Consider the following 25213-nt stretch of genomic DNA (forward strand, 5'->3'; position numbering starts at 1 on the left):
TAGGAGATACATGAGTGCATATTTTCATGCAATTTTTGAGGTCTTTTGAAAATCAAATGACTACATGTTTAGCCATATGGGGCTTTGTTATTTAAAAGAGCATATTATAAAGTAAAAGAAAGCGAAATGCAAAAGGGCCTGTTGTCAACACGGGGGAAATATTGGGAAAAACAGTTTAAAACATTGTTTTAAACACACACATTTTCAACCTTTTTTTTTTTAGCGTTATATTTTTGAAATCTATTTTTATCGATCCCGTACCGCGTCTCACTGTCTGTGAACAACCAATGTCACCAGTGCACCCGGCAAACCTCTGTCTGCCAGGTACTGCCCCCACGCTTACCCTCGGGCTGCAGATCCTAGCATCTGCCTTCTAAGAGTTCAGTTGGAGCCAATGTCTTTCTTTTGAACATCTTGTGCCAAGATTTGACATTAAGCTCCAGTTCATCCGCACACCCCACAGCCGCTTTCGCAAGGGGCCGAGGCGGTGGCGGCCTCGCCCGGGGACTCGCGGCGCTGGGAGCTGCCTGCCCTCGGTGCGGGCTGCAGACCGGGCCGCGAGGCGGGCGCGCGGCGCGCACTAGGACCCAGCAGGGCTCCAGGCCCGGGTGGGAGCCGCGCCGCCGACCCCGGGCGGGCGCCGGGCGCAGGAGCCGGGGTTCCGGCCGTGATCTGCTGCAGCTCGGCCGGGAGACGGCGCGACCCGGCGGCGGGGCCACCCGCGAGTCCAGCGTCGCCGCAGCCCCCCAATGCGGCCGCGAGAAGCAGCGGGGGGGCAGGCGATCGAAGGTAACGAAAATGGGGCTCATTTCCTGCCTCCTAATCTGCTCGGGTTTAGCATTGTCACGAGAAGCCCTCCGTGTTCAGGCTGCTGCATTTTGGGGCACCCTTTGATTTTTTTTAAGGTGTCCGCCCCCCTATTTCCACCTGGTTTCAGATTGATTTATAGCTTGCAGCCCAAATGGGAAAGATCCAGCCATGGCAAGTTGCTTATTTTCATTAGTTTTGTCTCAAAAGTAAGTTCATTAAAAAAAAAAAAAGTTTCTTAGGAATGTGTGGATAGTCGCTTTTTAAATTTTTTTTTAAAAAATTGCAGACAAATGGATATTTATAAAAATAATCAAATAATTGATGCAATTCTGTTAATTACTTTTAGGGAAGCACACTTCTGTGGGCTCCCCGGGCGTTACTTTTATTTTCAAGGAAGGAACGTGTTAAATGTGGAGTTTGTTTGGCTGGGCAGAGTTTACAGCATTGCTGTCGCAACTGTTTTGCTATCAATTATAAACAGTGTCAAATCTATGGGCAGTTTCAGCCTCTTTTCAAATGCTGTAACGGGTTATCCTGATATGACATCTACAGATGAGTTTCCACTGAAGGTAATAAGAAGATTTCTCTTTTTGGAGAAACATTGTTTCGAGGAGAAAACCATGATTGCCGGCTGGGAAGGCTGAAGAGACTATTTTTCATGCTTTGTTTATACTCCCGGGATGACATTTGGGGAAGGGAAAGGCAATCTTTCCCGGGAGCTTTTAATTGTGGGATTATTAATTTATTTAATTTATTAGTTTCAATTGGTTGGGCTCGGGGAGCCCTCCGTCACAGGCTGTGCTTAAGGTGACACATTTGCTAGCAGTTGGGACACATGATTGCAAATGTAAAATGTGCCTCACCCGAAAGGACTGGTCTGCTGGAAGCTCCCGTGTGGAGCTGTCGTAGGCAGGGTGCGACTGGCTCATTGAGGAAAAAGGGAATCGTTTTCCTTAGCTAAGGAAGACATCCTGTTATATTCCTTTTGTTCCCTGTTTTTCATTGATCGCCGACTCTGCCTTGGAGAGGAGAGCAGCTCGGAGGGTGCAGAGCTCTGAAGGCTGCACGAATGACTGGAGCCCACTTTAACTCTCACACTGATTGGTCAGTTAGATTGAGACTTATGAAAACAGTCACCCAAAACCTTCTTTTAAAATCGTGCTGTAGTTTCAGATAGCCCTCTTGTGCACAGATTTCTGCAGGGTCGGTTTTTCATTCGGGTGCAGTTTGCTCGAGGTACCTTTATGTTTAATTTTTTGTTGTTGTTTCTATCCAGATAAAGTAGGCCATTTTGGTGACAAATTTCTTTGCAGACGTCAGCTACTAGCTTACACATATAGATACAGCACTTTACAATACATTCTCAATGATTGCTGCTCATAAGTTGTAGAATGCAAAGTTGTTCAACTTAGAATAATGATTCCTAACCGTGTTTTGATCTGAGTCTTTTAAAAAAAGGACCATCAGTAGATGGATGCTTAACTGTATCATTACTTTGATAATTTAAGTGCCTTGTGTATTAGCACGTTTCATGCACTAAGTCTAAAACTGTGACAGTGAAAGGAAAAGACAATGAAAAGCAAACAATCAAAATCAGCCTGCACACTATTCTAAGAGATTGTGGCAACTGCTTTGAGGAGAATGCATTTCACATCCAAGAAGAAGGGCATTCTGCACCATGTAAGAATATGAATTAGTAAACATTGTGAAATGTTATATCTGTAAGACAAACTGTGAAGCCCATGAACATCTTCATTTGAGCCTTTAAAGCGATTTCATTAAAGAAGCACTGTCCCAGAAGTTGTTAAATGTATAAACACTTTTCTGATTGGCTTAAAAATTTAGACACAGGAAGTGGATTGTATCTAATAACCGATGAGTGGAGACATGGTTGTCATGGAGACCGAGAGGAGTAACCCCACCCCACCCCCACTACACATACATACTCTACCATGACCACCACTTAAAAAGAAACAAAAACAAAAACAAAACCTGCATGTCATCACAGATGCCTGGAGAACACGTTGGCTTCTGTAAGCTTTCCCACAGCATCTGTTGAAACCTGAGATCGTGCCTGTCAAATCAAGGTCATTTTACAACAACAACCAAAAATGTGGTCTCCTAGATTTCATAACTGTATTTTTACTGGAAATATTTGAGGAAAGAGCCTTAAACCAAGGATGAGCCCCCAGGCTTACTTTGCATTTTGCTTCCTCTGAGCTGTGCAAGGGAAGGCTAAGAACAATGTATTTGAACACTTAATTGTGGGATCAAACTGACTTGTATGTCTACAGTTAGAACAAAACTCTTGAGAGCCAGAAAGGTTAGAATGTTACCTGTGGATGAGGATTCATCGGGGGAAGTTATAATGAGGTGTTTGTGTTTACAAGAGGGTTCAAAGTTGAACTCAAGCAATGGAACTGGTGCGTTTGTGTGTGGGATGGTGGGGGTGGGGGTGGGGGGTGAAGGGGAGGGATGAAGATTGCCTGGTACTTTGGGAAATAGAAGAGAGGGTGTTCTCAGAAGCTAACCAGGGAAAGGAAAATCTAAATGAAAATAACTGTTTCAAAATTCCCATTATTATTACCCAGTTGACTTATAATAGAAAAGTTTCCTCTTTTGTGAATGGGGAAGAGTGCTTTTGTTTTTAGGATAATTGAGACGGTCCCAGTATCAAAATTGCAAATATTTCCAGTATCTTGGTAATGATTTCCATGAGGACTATAAAGAAAAAAGTTTGGAGACCTCCCCTCCCCCTAGCCTCCACCCCCCACCCCATTCATTTCGCTAAGAGAAAAATAACCAAAGAGGCCCTGTCCTAAATTTTGACTTTGAGGATCAACATTGAACCTTGTAAAATATAAAGCAAATACATTTCTTATATTTTTCTTTTTCTTTTTCTTTTTTTTTGAGATGGAGTCTTGCTCTGTTGCCCAGGCTGGAGTGCAGTGGCACGATCTTGGCTCACTGCAACCTCCGCCTCCCGGGTTCAAGCGATTCTCTTGCCTCAGCCTCCCAAGTAGCTGGGACTACAGGTGTGTGCCACCATGCCCGGCTAATCTTTTGTATTTTTCGTAGCGATGGGGTTTCACCGTGTTAGCCAGGATGGTCTCGATCTCCTGACCTCATGATCTGCCTGCCTTGGCCTCCCAAAGTGCTGGGATTACAGGCGTGAGCCACTGCGCCCAGCCTCATTTCTTATATTTTTCTAATCTTGTTAATGGCAGTCTTCAGATTTTATGTTCTTGATACTCATTTAGAAATGTCTTCCTTCAAGTCATGGCAATTTAAAGCATTGAATAGCTTTATCCTAATTGATAATGGTCAGTTTTAAAACTTGTTCAATTAACAATTTGGTCTTTTTAAAAAGCAGCAAATTTCCCTTGTTTTCATCGACTAATTGCATGGGGAGTGGGGAGGAGAAGACTCCTAACTCTATTTTAATGTTTACTTAATATTCTGCATGTATGTCATAGAAATATATACTTTAGAGTTAAATATTTGACAACATGGGATTATGAAATACATGCTAAATCACCCAGATATTTAACTGATTGGGACTTGGTAAAGAAGATTAAGTTTAATGGCACAACTGGTCTCTTTTAGCAAGGATTTCCTGTAGGGAGCTTTCTTATCTGCAAGTGTGTTCATTGGCAGGAAACATGTCAGTTGCTTGTTTTTACAAACTGAAGGAAATGAATGGGATTTGTTGGTTTCTAGAATCTACCTTCATTCTCTATTGTCTTGCAAATAGTTGGCTCAGAACACTTCATTTCCAAAGGGGCTTTGGAGTGGTACAATTCGTTCTCTGCAAACCTGTGGCATTTAGGTTTATTTCTTTCTGATTTTGGAATTAGGAAAATTGATCATGGTCTGACCATGTGCAACTTATTTTCCTAATACAAATGAACAAGATGTTCAGTACAATTCCAATTCATTTTCAGTTGTCAGCTAGTTACTTACATACTCACTGAAGCTGCTGTTTTTGGATGGCTATGCCAAATTTCTAATAATTATTCCAGAATGCCAACCAAATGCCAGTGTCGATTTTGGATTAGTGTAGAGAGGTAAAGAGAAAGAGGCAGCTTCATTCTTCTCATTGCTTATAACAAAAAGTCCATAAAGAATACACGTCAGGTATATGCCAACCTTGCTGATAGCAAAAAAAAAAAAAAAAAAAAAAAAAAAAAAAAAAAATCGAAATTGGGGATGGGTTGGCTAAATCCAGTTTATAGTACACATGAGAAAAACAAATTTTAACTTTGAAAGGATTTGCTGTGCAGAAGTGTGGATTAGTTTCTGAATGTTGAAAATGAGTATATTTAATTGCTTCAATTCCTAGATGTTTCAAATTCGGGAAGAAGAGAAAAGAGTAAGCTTCTTTAAAGGAAAATAAATGCATCCACCTCCATTTGCAGAGAGCAGCCTGGTGAGGGAGGTTAAGAGTGCCTGAGGGAGACGGAACCATTTCTTGCAATGGTTTGCACACATTTTCATAGACATCATTTTTGTTTTATACTTAGCACCAAATAGGATCTTATGCAAGACGCTAATATATGAGTCAAATAAAAACAGAGCTGCTCTGAGGGAGCTAGGAGCCCAGAGCCTGCTATTGTCGCCTGGGCTGTGCCCAGGGCACACTCTGGAACCCAGTACCACTGTGTACACAGTTTGCAAACCACTGCTTCTAAAATGTTCTCTAAAGAAGACCTTGGGGAGTTGCTTGCAGAGCCCTGGAACCTCTTAGCGAAAGAGAGAACTTTTGCCTTGACAATTTAAGAGGCCGCTTGTGCTCATAGTGAGTAGGAAAAAGGTGGCAATGAGTGATATAATACAGTGTACCCTAGGAAGCCTACGTACATACAGAAAAAGATGACTGACCACAAGCATGACAGAGCCCTGGCCCAGTCTATAATGAGAGGGAAGGCATATTTTTAGGGGTTACTTATAAACCAAGGACCCTTTTATTTATAAATTATAGGAACATCATATGGGGATGTTTGAGATTAGTTGGTGATAATTTTGCTGGAATGCATGGCTTTATTCTATTTCCACCTCAAGATCTGTTCTATCACTGTTATTCTATTAGTCAGTGAAAATAATTTCATATGAAGTGTCATTCATGAAATGAAAATTTGCCAAGCTATATAAATCTGCTTGGCAGACTCAGTAGTGTTTTGAGTGTTGAGTAAAATGATAACACACAGATGATATTTGCATATCATCAAATATATTCACATTATCTCCTCAATGATGAGATTGTTCTGAAATGGCACTATTGAGATCGGGCTCAGTTTTCCCCCTTACATCCCAGAAGCTGTCAGTATTGAGGATTTCTAGGGGTGGCAGACAGAGGAATCCCCTTCAGTTCCACTCTGGATTTTCACAATCACTAGATTCACCTCTGCCTGGTATGGAGGTGAGAAATCAGGAGACTCTTCATTCAGGCAAACCGTAATAGAACTGTGCTGCTCATGGCCACAGCCAACCTCCCTGCATTGTTTCTCAGAGGCAGCTCAGTTGAGGAGTCTAGGACAGACCCCTCTGTACATTCTCCTGTTACTTTCATTGTGCTTGCCACGTTTCTACTACCTGCATGGGGTTAGAGATGACAATTAAAATAATAAGTTTTCCAGGAAGCCAAAGATTTTCCAACAATTTATGCTGGAAAAAAATTACATATAAAATATTTCCTTTACAAAGATGAAACTAGCATAAGGACCAAATAGTTGGCTGTGGTAACAATGAAATGATCGAAATGATCGTGGTTAACTATTGAATTGTGTTGACTGACGCTTTTCATGTTGAGGCTGTTTAAAGCTATCTCCTTCCTCCTCCCACCTGCATTTCAAAGAAGCATGAGTGTGTAACCAACAGAACCGTCCCAGGGCGTATTCATGATAATGGGGCAGTGCTTCTTTGGGAGTGAGCATTAAGCTCCCATTTCGAACTGAAGGATACATGCCAGTTACCAGGACCTTGCTGAAGTTGCTAACAGATGGCTTCTCCAAATGTGTGCCTAGTACCTTTGCAGTGCCTTTGCAGATGCCACTTTCTTAAGGTTCAGAGAGTAGCAGGTCCCACTTGGAGAGGGATTTTAGTATATTATACAAGTTTAGATTTTAGATAATGTAGGATTTTTTTTTTTTTTTTTTTTTTGAGACAGAGTCTGGCTCTGTTGCCCACGCTGGAGTGCAGTGGCGCGATCTCGGCTCACTGCAACCTCCGCCTCCTGGGTTCGAGCAATTCTCCTGCCTCAGCCTCCTGAGTAGCTGGGATTACAGGTGCGTGCCACCACGCCTGGCTAATTTTGTATTTTTAGTAGAGATGGGGTTTCACCATTCTGGCCAGGCTCGTCTCAAACTCCTGTCCTTGTGATCTGCCCACCTCGGCCTCCCAAAGTGCTGGGATCACAGGCGTGAGCCACCGCGTCCGGACTTTTTTTTTTTTTTTTTTTTGAGGCAGGGTCTCACTCTGTCACTCTGTCACCCAGGCTGGAGTGCAGTGGCACAGTCAGGGCTCACTGCAGCTTCGACCTCCTAGACTCAAGCAGTCTTTCCACCTCAACCTCCCGAGTGGCTGGGACCTACAGGTGTGTACCACTATGCCCCACTAATTTTTTATTTTTGTAGAAATGGGGTCTCCCTATGCTCCCCAGGCTGGTCTCAAACTCCTGAGCTCAAGCGATCTTCCTACCTCAGCCTCCCAAAGTGCGGGGATTACAGGTGTGAGCCACCACACCCAGCCAGTTTAAGAGCTCTTGTTGCACTCTGAAATTTCCTAATTCAGCAAACTGAATACTTTTGCAGCCTTTAAAATAAAACAGTGACTCTATAATGACTACTTAATAAATATCTCTAAATTAAGACCATCATGTTGTTTCTTGTGACTAGATTCAGCATTTAGAATGGCCTCTTGACACTTCTGGGGAAGTGTGGCAGTATTGGGTGATACAGAAAAATCACATCACACTGGCGAGGGGCCTTCATTTATCAGATGCTGCTCTCTGCATTATTTTATTTGATTCTCATATTAGCTTAATAATACTGCTACTAATACCTAATGATAATATGCATTCATGTCCCATTCTACAGATGAAGAAACCAAGGCAACTGTGTTCCCAGAGTCACGCATTCTTTGGTACCCGACTATTGATAGCTCTCACCGTCAAGTCCCCTGACTCCAAATCCCAGGCTTTCCCCTGAGACTGACCACCTCACAACTGTTCCTCTGACTATTTCTATCCCAGGGTTGAAGACTTCCCCTTCCACACTGAAAATGGAGTTCCCTTCGGGGGGAAAAAAGCGCAGGATGGGTTGGGGAATATTTGCTGTAATTCCCCCGGAAATAGGATTTTGCTTCTTGACATTCTGTGTTCTCGCATCTGACCATTAGTGATGGAAGGGGCTTTTTAGGTCCCTTGTCAGTGATTCTTTTTCTTTTTTTCTTTTCTTTTTGAGACGGAGTCTTGCTCTCTCGCCCAGGCTGGAGTGCAGTGGCGCGATCTCAGGTCACTGCAAGCTCCGCCTCCCGGGTTCACGCCATTCTCCTGCCTCAGCCTCCCCAGCAGCTGGGACTACAGGCGCTCACCGCCACGCCCGGCTAATTTTTTTTATTTTTAGTAGAGACGGGGTTTCACCGTGTTAGCTGGATGGTCTCGATCTCCTGACCTTGTGATCCACCCGCCTCGGCCTTCCAAAGTGCTGGGATTACAGGCGCAAGCCACCGCGCCCAGCCTGATTATTTTTCTTTATTTGTCTTCACCTTTTGACTTTCTCTTCGTCCACCCTTGAGCATGTTTACCTACTTGGTAAATGAAAAGTCCTAATTCCAGAATTTCCCAAAGATTATACCCAGTCTAACTGGCTATAATTGGCAGCATGTCTAACACACAAAACAGATTTCCTAGACAACACTCACTTTTACACTTGGTCTGAATAGCTCAGCAAACTCAGGTGTGCAGATATACTGACATCTCCTTGATTTCTTTCAGAATACGAAAATACTGGCTTAAGTCAGCAGATCAGCAAGATATTCAGTCTTCTTTTTGGGGCTCCCCTGTACCCCTAAGTCATATAAAGTCTACAGAGACCAAGTTAGGGTGGGGTTCAGCTTGATTTTTTAATCTAAGCAAGAGCTCTGCTCCTGCAAGAGTGTAGGGGAAACTTAAAAATTAAATCATCACTGGGCATGCCACTGTGCCTAGTATACGTGTGACCAGGTGGAACTAGCAATGAAACAGATGTAGACATTTTCAGTGAAATGTGTGTCTGCTGCTTTTCTAATTCTCTTAAAGAGTTCAGGTGAATGATCAGAACTTGATGGAACTAATTAATATTTCACAGGTCCGATTTCACATATTTCACATGTATGAAATTATTTTAAAAGATTAATCAAGGGAAATGCCAAAGACATACGCACAAATTGGGGGAAACAAATCGTCCTCATGTTCATTCAGTGAGCAGTTGCGGGCACCTACTGCATACCAGGAACTGTGCCCTACGATAGGGATACGAGGGTGAAGAAATCATTCCCAGACAGACTATCCCCTGTTCTGTAACTCTCATAGGCTCCTTAACTGGAAATATCCCCAAATGTGGCTCTTTTGAAGTTCATATTCTAAGCAGATATAGACAGACTGAAGTGCCACCCTCCTGAGATCCTTCCTGGAGATATTATGCCTTTGGTTTTAATTTAGAAACAGACCCTGCAAGGAGGATCGAAGGGTGAATGGTTTACTTGGGAGACCATCCCAGGAAGACACCAGTAGGTGCAGGAGAGGGAAATGAGGAAGGGAAGGCAGCCAGTCATGACTTATCCCATCAGATAGATCGTGGGCGGTGGAGCTCAGCCGCACTGGGGCACGTGGGGCGCCTATGCCAGCCACGCTGCTTTCGGTCATGGGTTGAAGACTGCTCTCAGGGCGTGCTGATCCCAGTACTTGAGATCTATGAAAGATGTCAGAGTAGTCTTCAGCCAGAGAAGGTTCTCAGGGACTTCTTGATGCCATTGGTAGCAGCTGGCAGTTGGGCTGCTGTGCCCTGAGATGGTAAAGCCTGAAAGCCACGTGGCCAGGCCATCAGCAGGTTCTGCTACCACTCTTTCCTCTTTAGTTCTTTCTACAGTCTTGCAACTATAGATGTTTTAGAATAATCATTTTTAATAGTCCCTTTAAGCTTCAACATGAAGATCCTGGCAGAGTGGTTTTTCATTCTGAGAAATGGAAACAAGATGAGTGGCATAATTTCAGAGTTAAGCATTCAGGCAGAAATTATCCATAAGGGCCCTCATTTTTTTCTTCCCCGGTTACAACCATTATCCTTATTTCCCAGGCTAGAAAACTTGGACCACCCCCCCCCCACCGCCCTCGCCCCCGCCCCCGCCCCCGCCCCCGCCCCCGCCCCCGCCCTCGTTTTACATCACATGTATCTAATTTATCCTCAGGGCTTCTTGTTGCTTTCTTTAAAATCCACCCCGTTCATCTTATCTCCACAACCTTTACTGGTGCTTCCCTCCAAAAAAAACTACGAGTGACCTTGATCATGCTCTGGAAGACTTCTGTCCCTAAAACCCTCTTGAAATACGGGCTTTGAAGCTAGACTTCCTGTTCTCAGACCCCCTCCCTGCCACTTAACAGCTGTGTGACTTTAGGCGAGTTACTTAACCTAAGACTCAAGCCTTAGGTAATATTTCCATAAGTACTATGGAAATAAAACTCAGTAATGTGGAAATCCTGAAAGGATTATTGGGAGGGCTAAATCATGAGTCCCTGAAAAGCACTTGGCACAGAGCCTGGCACGTGGTTGCAACTCAAATTATTGTAGCTATTTTTATTGTTATGTTGTCAATGTTGTTGTGCTCCTTGTCTACTAAAAACGTTGATGCCAGCCTGGGCAACATGGCGAAACCCCATCTCTACACAAAATACAAAAATTAGCTGGGCGTGGTGGTGTGCACCTGTGGTTCCAGCTACTCGGGAGGCTTGATGTGGGAGGATTACTTGAGCTTGGCAGGTTGAGGCTGCAGTGAGCCACGATTGCGCCACTACACTGCAGCTTCGGTGACAGACCGAGACCCTGTCTCAAAAAAGAACCTTGATGGCTTCTCGCCGGGCGCCATGGCTCACGCTTGTAATCCCAGCACTTTGGGAGGCCGAGGCGGGCGGATCACGAGGTCAGGAGATCGAGACCACGGTGAAACCCCGTCTCTACTAAAAATAGAAAAAATTATCCGGGCGTGGTGGCGGGCACCTGTAGTCCCAGCTACTCGGAGAGGCTGAGGCAGGAGAATGGCCTGAACCCGGGAGGCGGGGCTTGCAGTGAGCCGAGATCGCGCCACTGCACTCCAGCCTGGGTGACAGAGCGAGACTCCGTCTCAAAAAAAAAAAAAAAAAAAAAAAAAAAAGAACCTTGATGGCTTCTCATTGCCCAGTCTACCAAGTCTCTCTTTTTCTGCCTCACTTTCAAGTTCTTTTATAATCTTGCCCCACTTATTACTGCTCAGGATCTAGTCAGTGACTCTTCACCCCGAACTCGCTGTGGTCCTTCTAGCTTCCCAGCCTTTGTGCATCTTGTTCCCTGCCCACAACCTTGTTCCTCCATGTTGTACAGTCACCACTTGCATTCACTGGAAAACTCCAGTGTGCAGAGAAAATGCAGTTTGTTCATTTTGTCTATAGTGAGCCTTCCTCCCCAGCACACACCCATTGATCGTCAAGAGAAAGAATAGCTTTTGATCACACCCATTAAAAAACTTGGTTGGATCTGCTAATCCAAACCGTTCCTTAAGATAATTCTAGTCTTCCATAGGAAAACAATGCTTATTCCCTCAGGTTGTCTCGCCTACCCCATCCCCAGTTCTTCGCCTGTGCATGTGGGACGGAATGTCAATCTTGCTCTTCTGTTTATTTCTTATGAAGGAGGAACAAACTCAGGGTCTCTAGGCTCTGTGGCCTCTGCTCTTGGAGGCAAGGTTTCTTGCCTTCTGGGAGCCGCTTGTTTAGCTATACTAACAGTTGGAAGTCTGTGGTTTTATAACACATAGTCTAGTCTAGTGGTTTTCAAAGACCTACAGTAAGATATAGATACATTGTACACCACATATATGTATGTATACTGTGGATAGATGAAACAGAAGTTTTTATAAGATAGCATGTATAGGCCCATGCCTGTAATCCCAGCACTTTGGGAGGCCGAGGCGGGTGGATCACGAGGTCAAGAGATCAAGCCCATCCTGGCCAACATGGTGAAACCCTGTCTGTACTAAAAATACAAAAATTAGCTGGGTGTTGGCTGGGCACGGTGGCTCACGCCTGTAATCCCAGCACTTTGGGAGGCCGAAGCGGGCAGATCACGAGGTCAGGAGATCGAGACTATCCTGGCTAACACGGTGAAACCCCGTCTCTACTAAAAATATAAAAAATTAGCCGGGCATGGTGGCGGGCGCCTGTAGTCCCAGGTACTCAGGAGGCTGAGGCAGGAGAATGGCGTGAACCCGGGAGGCAGAGCTTGCAGTGAGCTGAGATTGCGCCACTGCACTCCAGTCTGGGCAACAGGTGAGACTCCGTCTCAAAAAAAAAAAAAAAAAAAAAATTAGCTGGGTGTTGTGGCACATGCCTGTAGTCCCAGCTACTCGGGAGGCCGAGGCAGGAGAATTGCTTGAACCCAGGAGGTGGAGGTTGCAGTGAGCCAAGATTGCACCACTGCACTCCAGCCTGGGCAACAGAGTGACACTCTGTCTCAAAAGAAAAAAAAAAGATAGCATGTATAGTTGAAGCATAAATTCTACAGGATTTTATCATTCCTGCTACACTTAATCCAGATTGACCTACTCCATTCTGTTTTAGTTAAGAAAGAAAGATTGGTTGGGTTCCAATAAGTGATCCAGTTTGCTAAATATGTTAGCTTGGTCATCCTCTTGGCTTTATCAGAACTTGTGTGGCACTCCCTGCTGACTCGGTCCCACCTCTGTGCACATGGGCAGCAAACTTGAGTCTTTTTTTTTTTTTTTTTTTTGAAGACAGGGTCTTGCTCTGTCGTCCAGGCTGGAGTGCAGTGGGGCAATCTTGGCTGATTGCAACCCTCATCTCCTGAGTCCAAGCGATTCTCCTGCCTCAGCCTCCTGAGTAGCTGGGATTATAGGCATGCACCACCATGCCCGGCTCATTTTTGTATTTTTAGTAGAGACAGGGTTTCACCATGTTGGCCAGGCTGGTCTCAAACTCCTGACCTCAAGTGATCCGCCTGCCTCGGCCTCCCAAAGTGCTGGAATTACAGGGATGAGCTACTGGGCCTGGCCCAAACCTGAGTCTTAGCCACTTGGTGGTCTTTAAATGGGGTCCCCTCTGCTGGCCACAACAGATCTTGAGGCAAACTCACTGCTCTCCAGCATCTTAATGCCTTCTGTTTGCAAAAGTGGCTGTACCAGTTAACACCCTCATCAACATTAAGTGTCTCTATTGTTTCATATTCTCACTGATATTTAATATTGTCAGACTTTAACATTTTTGCCAATTTAGTAGGTGTGAAATAATCTCATTTTAATTTTAATTTGCTTGGTTATTAATAAGCTTAAGCATCTTATGTTTATTGGTCATACATGTTTCTTCATTTACGAAGTGCCTGTTTGGCTGTTATATTTCAGTCTTGAGTCAACCTAGAATTGTTTTTTGTGTATAGTGTGAGGTAGGTTTAAAGTTTTTTATTTTATTTTATTTTATTTTTGAGATGGAGTCTCACTCTTGTTGCCCAGGCTGGAGTGCAGTGGTGCAATCTCCGCTCACTGCAACCTCCGCCTCCCAGGTTCAAGCTTCCCCTGCCTCAGCCTCCTGAGTAGCTGGGATTACAAGTGTGCACCACCACACCTGGCTAATTTTTGTACTTTTAGTAGAGTTGGGGTTTTGCCAGGTTGACCAGGCTGGTCTCGAACTCCTGACCTCAGGTGCTGCACCTACTTCGGCCTCCCAAAGTGCTGGGATTACAGGCATGAGCCACTGTGCCCGGCTACAGTTTTATTTTTATACTACACACACACACACACACACTCCAAATTTTGCACATATATTAGATACCTATGTTCAGGTGTGAGAAGTCCTTTAATTCTCTTTTCTTATCAAATTTTTTTTCTTACTGGCTTCAATGCTCAACCTTGATCTTATCAAATTTTGGTATCAGTGTTTTCCTATCCTTCTTAAAATGAGTCAAAGAGTTTTTCTATTGTCTGGCATAGTCTATATAAGACTAGAATTATGTATACCTCAAAATAGTAGTTACCTTCTGATAGTAGTCATCTGTTTATCTGGAAGTGGTATTTTCTTTTAGGAAGATTACAGCTACTACTTCAATTTATTTTGTAGTAAGACTAATCTGGCGTTTTATTGCTTTGTGAATCCATTTTACCAATTTATGCATTTCTAGGAATTCGTTGATTTCATCTCGGTTTTAACATTGGGAGGCATAATGATTGTTTATAATAGCCTCTAATTCTTATTTTTAATCTCTGTGTCATTGCAGTTTTTCATTTGTGATATCATTTATATGCTTGCTTACTTTTTTTTTTAATCTCACAGATTACATATTATCATTTTAAACTATATGGGGCACTACCACACCTGGCTAGTTTTTTTTACTTTTTAGTAGAGATGGGGTCTTGCTATATTGCCCAGGCTTGTCTCGAACTCCTGGGCTCAAGGGATCCTCCTGCGTTAGTCTCTCAAAGTGCTGGTGTTACAAGTGTGAGCTACTGCATTCAGCCTCTTTTTAATTTCTGTTTGTATCTTTATTCTTCTTACACTTTTGTGTCTAATAGAGTATAAAACTTCTATTTTTCTGACAGCTTAGTTAATTACTTTTGAAGTTTTCATTTCTAATATGTTAATAAAAACATAATATATTTTTTCTAATATAAATAACTCTTCGTGTCCTAATATTTAAGCTGCATTTTTATATATGACATGTACAAATGTAGCTGGATATTGTTTTTGTCCAGTCTGAAAATAATTGTCTTTTAACTGAAATACATAATGCATTTATATTTATTGTAATTACACATATATTCTAATTTATTTCTTCATTTTATTTCCATTTTTCCTGCCTCTTCCATATTTCTTTTGCATATTTCCTTTTCTAGTGGTTCTTTAGAAATTTTAGCATGCATACTTATCAAAGCCTAAAGCCAATTAGTATCTTTCCTCTTCTCTCAAACAATGCCAGAACCTTAGACCACTTAATTCCAATCACTGCTCTACCAATTTAGGTTTCGTTTTTGCCCAGTGTTTTAGTTTTATCTTGTTTTTTTTTTTTTTTTTAATCTCACAGATTACATATTATCATTTTAAACCAGAAATGTTTGTTAAGATTTACCCATATGTTTACTACATTTTTTGCTTATAATTCCTTCCCCCAACCCACCCCCTTCATCACTTCTCTTCTATTTAGTGAGGATAAATTGATGGAAAACTCTTTCAGCTGTTGTTCACTGGAAAAATGTCCATTTCCCCCTTGTTCTTAAAATGGAATCTTGCTAGGTATAAAATATATTTTTGCCAGGTATAAAATTATGGTTATTTTCTCTCAGTATATTAAAGATGCTCAATTGTTTTCTGACTTCCACTGCTGATAAATCAATGCTAAGTCTTATTGCCATTTGTGTTGAAGGTATTCTTTCTCCAAGAGTACTTTAGACTGTTTTTTAAGATATTTTCTTTGTTTTCGGTGTTTGGCAATTTTATCATGAAGTGTTCAGATGTCAGTTTATTTGTATGTGTTTATTTTGTTTGGGGGTTTTGGGGCTTTATAATTTTGTGGATTGGCTTTCTCATCAGAACTGGAAGATTTTCAGGCTGCTATTCCTGCTCTGTACTCTTTCTCTCTAATTCCAGGTTTGAGATTAAGCATATGTTATACGTTTGTTCTGTCTTTTCCATGTTTTAGCTTCTCTGTCATCTTTTCTATCTCTATATTTCTATGTGCTGCAGTCTAGATAATTTACTCAGTTTTTTTTCCTCTGGTTTCCTCTGTCTAATCTATCTGATCTAGCTCAATTCTTATATACTTCTTCCCTTTTATTTATTTAAACAGTATTTTATGTTCTGTGTCTAATCATTTTAAAGTTTGAAGTCTTTGTTGGCCTGGTTCTCCTCTCTATTGTTTTCACTGGTTGTTGTTCATGGTGCTTTGTTTCTCTCTCTCTGTCTCTCTTTCTCTCTCTCTCTCTCTCTCTGCGTGTGTGTTTGCGGGTGTGTGTGTGTGTGTTTTGTTTTGCTTTGTTTTTGGAAACTCTATTAGTGGGAATTCTTTATCAGTGAGTTGGAATCGAAAGTGAGTTTCTCTAGAATTTGCATTTGTTTTTGTCAGGTTCCTAGGATCATTATCAACCTGCAAAGCAAGGACTTAAAATTCTCAACTTGAGGTTTTGGGGACAAAACAGGTAATCAGTTTGTCCTGTAAACCCTTGTGAGGACTACCTCGTGGTTACACATTTTTAGTAAAGACTTTTCCCTTTCTACTTAGCACTTATTTTTGAGACACGCAGTTTAAAGTCCTCTCTGTAGCTGGATGCCTCTTATTATACACTCTATCTTGGTGGGCCTTCGTAAATGTCACCAAGTTTGTCTGCTTTCCCCTGTGTCCTGCTAAGTTGTAAAAACAGAAGCTCAGGTTCTCCCAGTTTGTTAAATGCCTTCAAGGTGAAAACTAATATAAGCGTTCTGTTCTGAGTGTGCCTTATTTTTTTGTGTGAGCTCATGAATATGTTTCAAACTATTTTTGAGGAAATATTTTGTCCAGCATTTTTGGTTGTTTCCAGTTGGAAGACTGGACAGGTACTTACTCTGCCATTACTACCGGAAAAGAAACTTACATCCTTCTTTCTTTTTGTATTCCTTTAATAATATTAATATATGCTGAAACACATGAATGCCTTTGGCCAACTATGGTACAGATCATATGTGCAGAAAGCAATAGAGAAAAAAGCATAATCCTTATTTTCAAATTATCACTTCCTTCTGCAGGTATTCAGGGGTATTTTAAGTTCCAACATATTAGTTGAGGTAATGCTAGCTTCTTTAACAAAGCCAAAATGGTGCCATGAATCAAAACAATAGAAGTTGTTTCTTACATATCCAAAATGGGTGACCCGATTAGTGGATACCACTCTTTCAGGTTTTAGCAAGCCAACTCCTTGGCATTTTAGGACTCTGTCATTTTCAACCCATGGCTCCAAGGTCACGGTGCTTATTTGGATCATAATAGCAAAAAGGAAAAGCAGATGGAGGCTCATGAGTGGCTGGTTTTTATTGGCTAGGCCCATATATGGCTCAGTTTGTTTTTTTTTCCCTTTCCATTAGCTAGAACTTGGTAAGGTGGCCACATCTGACTGCAAGGGGGATTGCTGGGAAGCTGGTCTAGGTGTTTGCCCGGGAAGAAGAAGAAACAGGTTTGATGAACAGCCAGTCCATCTCTGCCACATATTTCCTCTCGGAAACTTCAGTCCACCCTTACTTTTCACTTCTTTGAGCTCTTATTTTACTTATAAAGAGCACTATCAACCTTAGGATTTAATTACCCCAAATCATTTTATGTTTGTATAATCTAAGTCACCAACTGTATAATACATTCCTTGAGGTGTGAATGTTGTACTGGACTTTTGAAAATGTCACCTGCCAGGCGCGGTGGCTCACGCTTGTAATCCCAGCACTTTGGGAGGCCGAGGCAGGTGGATCACAAGGTCAGGAGTTCAAGACCAGCCTGGCCAAGATGGTGAAACCCTGTCTCTACTAAAAATACAAAAAATTAGCCGGGTGCGGTGGCAGGCGCCTATAATCCCAGCTACTCGGGAGGCTGAGGCAGGAGAATCACTTGAACTGGGAGGGCGGAGGTTGCAGTGAGCCGAGATCGTGTCACTGCACTCCAGCCTGGGAGACAGAGTGAGACTCCGTCTCGAAAAAAAAAAAAAAGTCACCTACCACTCAGTTTTGAATGCACGGTGTGCTTTAAAAAAATTAAGCTTCTGAATGAATGAAAATGTTCTTGTTCTAAGGAGATACCTGCTGACATATTTGGGGATGCAGACCATATGCATGGTCTGCCTCTTACTCATTGCATTATTCCTTCAGGTTTTCTTTTTCTTTCGCGGTTTTTTTTTTTGACACAAGGTCTTGCTGTGTCACCCAGGCTGGAGTTCAGTGGTGTGATCTCGGCTCACTGCAACCTCTACCTCTCAAGCTTAAGTGATTCTCCCACTTCAGCCTCCCGAATAGCTGGGACCACAGGTGTGCACCACCATGCCCAGCTAATTTTTGTATTTTTTGTGGAGACGGGCTTTCTCCATGTTGCCCAGGCTCAGGTTTTCTTTAGGTTTGAAAGTTGCCAGAATAAAAATTTGGAGAAAAAGCCAAATCCCTGAAGGGGATTAGAAGGGACCCTACAAACAATAGTGGAATTTCCATGGGACATCAGATTAGTCTGTCTCAGTTATTTCTGATATGTTATCTTGAAATGAGCCCTTTCTGCTCCTTTCTGGATTGTTGTGAGAATTCATTTACTCCACCTGGAAATATTTGTTGAGGTCTACAGAGTGCTAGTACTATTGAGGGGCTGGATGTAGGGAGATAAGACCCTGCCTCAGAGAGGATTTGATGAAGGAGTATAGACAAACAGTGGAGAAGCAGGGGGAAAAAAAAAAAAAAGACCTTGCACTCATTTTTCCTTTGGTTTTAGGCCTCCCATAAGAAGGCTGACCTGTCTCCAGGCCAGTGTTGAGCACATCTACAAGCAGAGGAGTTTAGCTCTGGAATGTTCCCCAGGGCCATAGATAATCTCAGCTGAAACAGATCCTAGGTTATTGGCCACAATATCACCCCGTACCTGAGTTTAACTAATTGCTTTGTTGCTAGGCTCAATGTTTTCAATGCCTCATTTTTATTTTCTGTTGTTATTGGTCTTAAATGACAATGGCATATGGACCTAAGTTAAATTGTGGAATCATATTTTGTTTTCCTTTCATTGAGTCCTTTTCTTACCGCAGTGTACTATGGATGGGAAAACACACTGACGTTTTAGTAACTCTAATCTATTATCCACTTGCTAGGATGCAAACACAATGCATGTGGCAAATTACTTTATATGCTGATAAAGCCTGTGTTTTGGAAAAATGTTGGAATGTTTGTATCCAAAACATTGTTTTGAATCAAGCCATCTAAAATATGCAGATTAAGAATAGGAAGTGGTATCCTGAATAGCATCGTCAAAATTCCAGGAAGGGTCAGGCTGCAAAATACAAGACATGGTGAGTCTATAATTAGGCATCAATGCTGTTTTATTTGATTGAGCATCTCCCTGGGCTTGGCTCTGGCATTAATCAGAGAATAGCTCTCCAGCCCAAAGGAGTTCACTTACGAAGATGACCCAGGAGGCAAATCTAGCTCTCTCAGAAGCCAAGACAGAGCAAGCCCTTTACTTATTATGTTGTTTGCTTCATGGAATAAGGGATAGAATTTCTGCTAAATGACAGCAAAATACAGCATTTCTAATAAAGTAGAAAAGGGAATATGGTGCAGTGCTCTTCTTGCGAATTGTACTCACTTTCTTTTCAAGTCTAAGGTTTCTCTATTTTTTCAGAAAAATTTCTCTCTTGCTTGAAGGAGTTTCCAAAACTACACGAATGCACCAAATCTCAGCCAAGGACATTAATAGTATATAGGGTCCAAGAACTGGCAGGCTGTAGTTAACTTCCTCTGTTAATGCAATGAGCATTAATGCAATGAGTAGTCTCTTCCCACAATGAGTAAGGGTTTACTTCTATCCTTAAAACCAAGTAATTCAGTCACCATAAAGGGAAGAGACCAGACCTCCCTATTTTCGATGTGGCCAATGTGATTTTTAAATTAATTTATTTTTGTTTAGGCAAAATAACAATTTGGAGAAAATTTATGTTTTATTTGCCAAAATAAAAATTTGGAGAAAAAGCTAAATCCCTAAAGGAGATTAGAAGGGGCCCTACAAACAACAGTGGAATTTCCGTGGGGCATCTAATCTGTCTCAATTGTTTCTTTTGAAATGTTGTGTTGAAATGAGCCCTTTCTGATCCCTCTGGATTGTTAAGAGAATTCATTCACTCCATGCATTATTATTGGGATGACCATACAGTCTGACATGTTTGTGATAGTTTTGTTTTATGCTTACTACCCCCTTGTAATCACTAGTAGTGTCTACTTTCATTTTCAAGAACATCCTGGTTTGATAAATTATGGTCACCTAACTTACAGTGGTAGTGCATATATTTAGCAATAGTAGATCAGGTTTGTCCTGATTAACTCTTCTGCTGAGAAAATCTGCTCAAAATTAAAAAGAAAAAAAATCAGTTTGGAAAAACTGGAGAGCCATCAGGGCAATGGGGAATAGCAGAACCAAGATCTGGGTTGGTGGGGTGAGTAAGGAGTGGTAGAAAACTCAGAGAGGTGAACTCTGCTTTTGAGTTTTATCTTCTTGAGAAAAATTTCCGTTCAAAAAGTAGAGGCTAAGAGATTAAGAAACTTAGCATAGCTTTCAACAAGTTCATGGGGTTGAGAGTGTGGTAATTGTATTTAGGTCCTGTGAAGAGGCAGAAGCCCTAGTAAACAACCTGGGCTTTCACTGAGAACCCTAAGTCTAGGTGAATCAGAAATAAAACATAGGAACTGAAGCCAAAACCCAAATAATTTCAGATTAGTGCCCCTAGCCTAGATGCCTGCCTGAAGCCAGAATAAAAATTCTCTTTGGAGGAAGATGCTTTTCCCAGAAACTCATGTTATCACTGTAGTTTTTCATGTGCTATATCTGTCAGTCAGTAGAAATAATAGACACATCACATGAGAAGACCAGATATGATAAAAGAAACCAATAAAAAATAATCAAATTGGATCTACCTACAAGAGATCCAGATAATAGATTAATCAGATATGGTCCCTACCATAACTGTGATTAATATGTTTCAAGAATTAAAAGATAAGATTGAAAACTCTGCCAGAGAACTGAAAATTGTAAATAAGACCAAATGGACCTTCTAGAACTGAAAAATACAATTACTGTAGTTAAAATCTAAATGAGTGAACTTTTTTGGGTGATGGAAATGATCTAAGATTGGATTGTGGTGATGGTTATGGTTGCATAAATGAATTAATGACTAAAACCATTGAATGTACACTTACAGTGGGTGAATTTTATGGTGTGTAAATTGTACTTTAAGAATTAAGCTTTAAAAAAACCAAATGAATTGGTTCAATAGAGTAGATGCAATTGAGGAGAGAGTTAGTGAACTAGAAGATAGAGCAGAAGAAAATATCAACAATAAAGCATTTAGAGGCTTTTAGATGGAAAATAAATATCAGATTGTGAAAGACATATTAAATATGGTAGAAAGGCCTAATATACATGTAACTGGAGGTTCAGCAGGAGAGGAGAGAGAAAGTGGGACATAAAAAATAATTGGAAAAAAATAGCTGAGATAGTTCTAAAACTAACAAATCACACAAAGCCACAGAATCCAGAAGCCCTAGGGCACCAAACAGGATAAGTACAAAGATTCAACATAGTAAAATTTCTGAAAACAAAACCAAAGAGAACAACGTAGGGACAACATGGTAACATTTATAAAACAAAAAGAGAAAAGCTGAAAAGCATCAGGGTTGGGGAGTGGGTACCTCTTACCGTTAAAGGAAAAATAAGACTGACAACCGACTTTTCAACTGAAACAATAGATGTCAGAAGGAAGTGGAATGCTATCTTCAAATTGCTGAAAGAAAACAACTGTTAACCATAAATTCTATTTACCAGATTTTTCAAAAATGAAGAATTAAAGATATTAAAAAATTATCATGAGGCTGAGCATGGTGGCTCATGCCTGTAATCCCAGCATGTTGGGAGGCCGACGTGAGAGGATCGCTTGAGCCCAGGAGTTTGAGACCACCCTGGGCAACACAGTGAGACCTTGTCTCTATTAAAAAATAAAAATAAATGAATAAATAATTTAAAAAATCATGAACAGATCTATACTAAAGGAAGTATTCACTAAAGAGTATCCTTGGGACAGAAGGAAAATTATCCCAGATCAAGGCTTAGAAATGTAAGCAGGAGTGAAGAGCAATAGAAATAAGAATTCAATGGTTAAATATAAATAAGTATTGACTGTATAAAATAATAATTGTTATGTTTTGTGGAGTTTAAAATATGTAGGGAATAACATACACGGTAAAAGTAGAACATAAATCCAAAGAAGTTAATGAAGTTAAATCATTCTAAGTTCCTTGTAGTGTACAGGAAGTGATAACCAAGTTGTGTTGTTATTGATAAGTTAAGGATGCATGTTTTAAACTCTAGATAATCTTTAAAAGAATGATGACAGAATGTATAAATAACAAGCTAAGAAAGAGGGAAAATAGAATAATAAAGAATACTTAAGAAATTCAAACAAAGATGAAAAATAGAAAAAGGACCCTAGAGTAGGTGAGACAAATAAAAAATAGTAGAATAATAGATTTATATCAAATATCAGCCATTATATTCAATATAAATAGACTAAATAGTCAAATTAAAAGTCAAAAGATTATCAGATTGGATTTTTAAACCTATGCTTTAAAGAGACATACCTTTCTTATAAACATACAGAAGGGCCCGATATAAAAGAATGTAGCAAGATATACCATGCAAAAGATAGCTGATTGTATAGCTATCCCAAAGAAAGATGGCGTAACTGTAAGGCAAGGAACACTGTTAGAGATAAGGGAGATATTTCATAATAAGAAAGATTCAATTCACTTATACTGCGCTCACTTGCTCTCTCTCTGTCTCTCTTTCATACACACACACAATTATAAGACCTACAAGGAGAAATACAGATATCTATATAGTTAGAAATTTTAAAACACCTCTCAGTAATTGATACAATCTAGAGACAAAATAAATAAGGATATAGAAAATTTGAACAAAGTTAATTAACAAACATCATCTAATTATAAAACATTGTACTCAACAAATATAGAATAGATATTCCTTTCAAGCACACATAGAATATTTGCCAGTGTTCTCTATTTGGTGAGTCATAAAGCAACTCTTAACATATTGATGGAAATCACAGAGAATAGGATGGAAATCATAGAGTATATTTTCCAACTACAGTGACGTTAAGCTAGAAATCAATTACAAAAAATATAAATGAAAAATCCCTATATGTTTAGAAGTTAAGCAATCACAAGTCAAAGAATAAATGGCAATGAAAAGTGGAAAATATTTGGAAATTAATGACAATGAAGATATGACATACCAAAAATTGTGGAATGCATCTAAAGCAATGCTTAGGGGGACATTTAAAGCCTATTTATATTTGCATATATTAGAAAAGAAGGGAGGTTTAAAAATAACCTAAGCATTAATTTCTAAAAGTTAGAAAAGAACAACTAAATTTTTTTTACAATATTGAAGAAAGGAGATAATAAAGATAAGATAAAAGGTAATGAAATGGGGGGAGAATTGACAGAGCCAAAGGACTAATAAAATCAATAAATCCTGGTGAGACTAATTAAGAAAAAATAGCACCAACAACCACTATTAGAAATGAAAGAAGGGTATAACTATATTTAAAAGATAGTAAGAGAATATTATGAAAAACTTTATGACAATATATTTGACATTTTAGAGGAAATGGACAAAAATTTTAAAATGCAACTTACTGAAACTGCTATAAGAAAAATAACAGGCTGAGTTGCTCTATGTCTCCTCATGAATATGTAATTACAAACTTTCCCATAAGGAAAACTTCAGATCCAGATAGTTTTACTGTTGAGTTCACCAAATATTTAAGGGAGAAATAACACATATTTTCCACAAACTCTCCACTAGAGAATTGAAAAAGAAGGAATACTCCCAGCTGGTTTCAAGAGGCCAGTACAATTTTGATACTAAAACCTGACTGAAATGTTATAAGAAAGGAACATTCCAGGCCAGTTTCACTCATGAATATAAATTTTAAAATCCTAAACAAGGCCAGGCACAGTGTCTTACGCCTGTAATCCCAGCAATTTGGGAGGCTGAGGCAGGAGGATCACCTGAGGTCAGGAGTTGGAGACCAACCTGGCCAATATGGTGAAACCCCCATCTCTACTAAAACTACAAAAATGAGCTGGGCATGGTGGCACGTGCCTATAATCCCAGCTACTTGGGAGGCTGAGGCAGGAGAATTGCTTGAACCGGGGAGGCGGAGGTTGCAGTGAGCCGAGATCGTGCCACTGCACTCCAGCCTGGGTGACAGAGCGAGACTGTCTCAATCGATCAATCAATAAAATATCTGTCTCGATAAATAAATAAAATAAAATTCTATACAAAATATTAGTATGTGAATCCAGCAATAAATTACTCCATCATGATCAAGTTGGTTATCTTCTAGAAATGCAAGGTTAGGGTAATATATTTGAAATCAGTCAGTTTTATTTAGTATATTAGCAGCATAAAGGGAAAAAATCACGATCATCTCAATAGATATAGAAAATATATGTGATGTAATTAACATTTATTCTCGATTAAAAAGATTTCTGCAAACTAATAAAAAGGAAGTTTTCTTACTGTAAAAAGGGTATATATAAAAAATAGCCTACATCATTAAAAAGTAAAAAACATACTTAATGGGTGAAATGTTAAAAGTTTCCCTTTGAGAGTAGGAAAAAAGACAAATCTGCCATCTATCACCACTTCTATTCATTATTGCACAGCAGATCTTAGGTAGTGTGATGAGGCATGAAAGAGAAATGAAGGTATTAGGATTAGAAAGGAATAAATAAAACTATTAATTATTGGGAGACTAAATTACTGAGTATATAGAAAATTCAAAATAAATTTCGGTTAAGTTGTTGGAACTAAAATGAATTTAGCAGGTTTGTTGCATATGAGGTAAATATGAAAAAAGTAAATTGTATTTCTCTTTATCACTAATAAACAGAACATGAATTTACATTAGAATAAAAATAATCAAATTATCTAGGAATAAATCTAGCAAGACCCCTATTTTGAAAACCATAAAACACTATTGAGATGAAGACCTAAATAAATGGAGGGATGTATGTTGTTTATGAGATGGAAGACTTACTTCTTTTTTTTATTTGAGACGGAGTCTCCACTGTTGCCCAGGCTGGAGTGCAGTGGCACGATCTCAGCTCACTGCAAGCTCCGCCTCCCGGGTTCACGCCATTCTCCTGCCTCAGCCTCCGGAGTAGCTGGGACTGCAGGCGCCTGCCATCGCGCCCGGCTAATTTTTTTTTTTTCTTTTTGTGTTTTTAGTAGAGACGGGGTTTCACTGTGTTAGCCAGGATGGTCTCAATCTCCTGACCTCGTGATCCTCCCGCCTTGGCCTCCCAAAGTGCTGGGATTACAGGCGTGAG

General features: G+C 40.5%; 1 protein-coding gene across 1 annotated transcript in view; it reads left to right on the plus strand.

Annotated features, from left to right (window-relative positions):
• Positions 1-625: 625 nt before the first annotated feature.
• FOXN3 (forkhead box N3) overlaps positions 626-25213 on the plus strand; it is a 461477-nt gene continuing 436889 nt past the window's right edge. Inside the window, exon 1 of the mRNA XM_012498097.2 lies at positions 626-789. The gene's annotated coding sequence lies outside the window, so the exon portion shown is untranslated. The remainder of the gene's footprint in view (positions 790-25213) is intronic.

Source organism: Nomascus leucogenys, chromosome 22a, assembly GCF_006542625.1.
Source record: "Nomascus leucogenys isolate Asia chromosome 22a, Asia_NLE_v1, whole genome shotgun sequence".
NCBI lineage: Eukaryota > Metazoa > Chordata > Mammalia > Primates > Hylobatidae > Nomascus > Nomascus leucogenys.